Below are 2,473 nucleotides of genomic sequence, written 5' to 3'. Positions count from 1 at the left end.
TATATCTGGCAACGAGCTTGAAGGGATAACCACTGGAAATACTTGGATAGTTGACAGCAGCCGACAGACACAACTATGCAGCACTGGTAGAGGCTCTGGAACTCAGGTACGGAACACAGAATCAGTCAGAAGTCTTCAGGGCTAGGTTTAGGACGATAATCCGTGCTAGAGGGGAGAGCCTGCAAGAGCTGGCACAGGACTTGGAAAGCATGGCACACAAGGCCTACCCAACTGCACCACCCGATCTCCTCAAGTTGTTGCTGAGGGATCGGTTTGTAGATGCCTTGGACAGTCCACAACTGAAGATACAAGTAAAGCAAGCACACCCCTCTGTTATGCAGGATGCAATGGCCAGAGCTTTTTAATTTGAATTCTACATTAAGTCCAGCACAGAGGTACCAAGGTTGGTACAGTCATCAGGATTCAAGACCAGAAAAGGGCAGCTTTCAGAGAAGTTTGAGGGACTTTGCTGGCATTGTAATAAACCTGGGCACAAGAGAGCTCAATGATAGCAACTTCAATACAGGGGAGATGCCACAGTAGGAAAGGCTGGTATCCAGATAGGTTGTTGGAACTGTGGAGAGCAAGGACATATGAGGAGCCAGTGTAAGAAGAATACCACCAATAAGTCAGCTTCGGGAAACCAGTAGCGGTTGGTGCTGAGGGACGCCCACCAACCCCCATCGTGAAATTCCCTACAGCTAAGTGTAAAATGACAAACACACATAGTGTCTACGTGACAAGAAAGCTGGATGGCTAAAAGTGCAACTTTGTCATAGATTCTGCATTTCAGCAAACCCTTGTGAGTATCAAGGTGCTGGATCACAAAGGAGTACCAGAAGCCATAAAGAAGCTCTGTGGTGTGACAGGACATTATGCGAGGTTGTGGGGACCAGTGTGGGTAACTATTGAGCTCATGGCCATGAAGGACAGACACAAAGTATACTTGGCTGACATTGAAGAATAATGCAAATTGGGGTTGGACTACTTACTACCGAGAAAGTGTGTAGTTAACATTGATAAAATAATGTTTGGGAACAACAAAGGCCAAATTCCAGTAAGTGTTAAAAGAGAGGTTGGACTAACCAGGTGCCATCAAGCTGAAGTCAAGGTGACTGAAGAAGCCGATCAAGTATAGATATTAAAGCAGAACAGGAGAAAGACCAAGATTTGAAGCCAATAATCGATTTTCTACAAGCAAGTGTTTTGCGTCCTTCTTGGGAGAAGGTGTCTAGCTTAAGCTCTGTGACAAAGAACTATTGGGCAAAATGGGACCAGTTGAAGCTAGAAGATGGTATTCTTCTCCGAAGATGGGAAATTGCAGATAGGAAAGTGACGACCTGGCAAACAGTTATACCGAGAAAATTACAGGAAGTTGTGCTGCGTCAATCCCATGATAGTTTAACAGGAGAACATATTGAAGTTAAGAATACATTGAGTCTCCTACGTCAGAAATTTTACTGGATAGGTATGAGGCAGATGTGGAAGAATGGTGCAGGACCTGCAGTACATGTTGTGCTAAAAGAGGACCCAAGCATAAGGGACATGCTCCAATGAAGTTATATTAAATTGGCACACCAATGGAAAGAGTAGCCATTGACATTGCTGGTCCTTGGCCTCAAACGTGTGCTGGAAACAGTTACCTTTGTGTGGTGATGGATTATTTCACCAAGTGGCCTGAGGCATATGCAATACCAAAAACAGGAAACTACAACTGTAGCTTCGGCTATTAGTGATTTCTTCTTCAGATTTGGTATGTCATATGAACTGCATTCAGATCAAGGCCGTAACTTTGAATCAGCTGTGGCATACAAAAGACCAGGACAATGCCACTTTACCCACAGTCTGGTGGGATGGTAGAAACGTTCTATTGAACACTGGGACAGGAATTGGCAAAGTTTTGTAATAGCCACCAAGATGATGACCTATAGAACAACAGAGCATGAAGCCATTGGATACACTCCAGCAAAGCTGATGTTTGGTCGGGAACTTCGGTTGCCAGTGGATCTGATAACAGGACGCCCAACTTACGAAGAGTTGCCTGCAAATGTGTCAGAGTTCGTGAAAGTGTTATCTGAAAGGATGGATGATATGACATAGTGGATCATCTCTCAGACGTAACTTTCCGAATAAAATATGGTCGGCGAGGTAAGCCAAAGGTGGTGCATGTCAACAGGCTTTGACGTTATCATGGTCCAGGTAATTTCAGTTGGGACGAAATAAACAACAGAACAAATGACGCTGCTGAAAACGTGTCACCTGAAAAAGCCAGTGTTGAAGAAGAAATTTTACCCGTTTTTGAAATGGAAAACAATGAAGCCGTTAATGAAGTTACTACCACTGATGTGATTGCTACCGATAATGGGACATTTCCTGATGGAGCAGATGAATCCCACGTGAAGCAGAAGCCAATGAGATGGAGATCAGTACGAAAGAAGAAACATCCCGTAATTTTAAGAGACTTTGTTGTATT

The sequence above is a fragment of the Limulus polyphemus genome, unplaced genomic scaffold (assembly GCF_000517525.1).
Source record: "Limulus polyphemus unplaced genomic scaffold, Limulus_polyphemus-2.1.2 Scaffold1854, whole genome shotgun sequence".
NCBI classification, from domain to species: domain Eukaryota; kingdom Metazoa; phylum Arthropoda; class Merostomata; order Xiphosura; family Limulidae; genus Limulus; species Limulus polyphemus.
Note: the sequence above shows the minus strand (reverse complement) of the source record.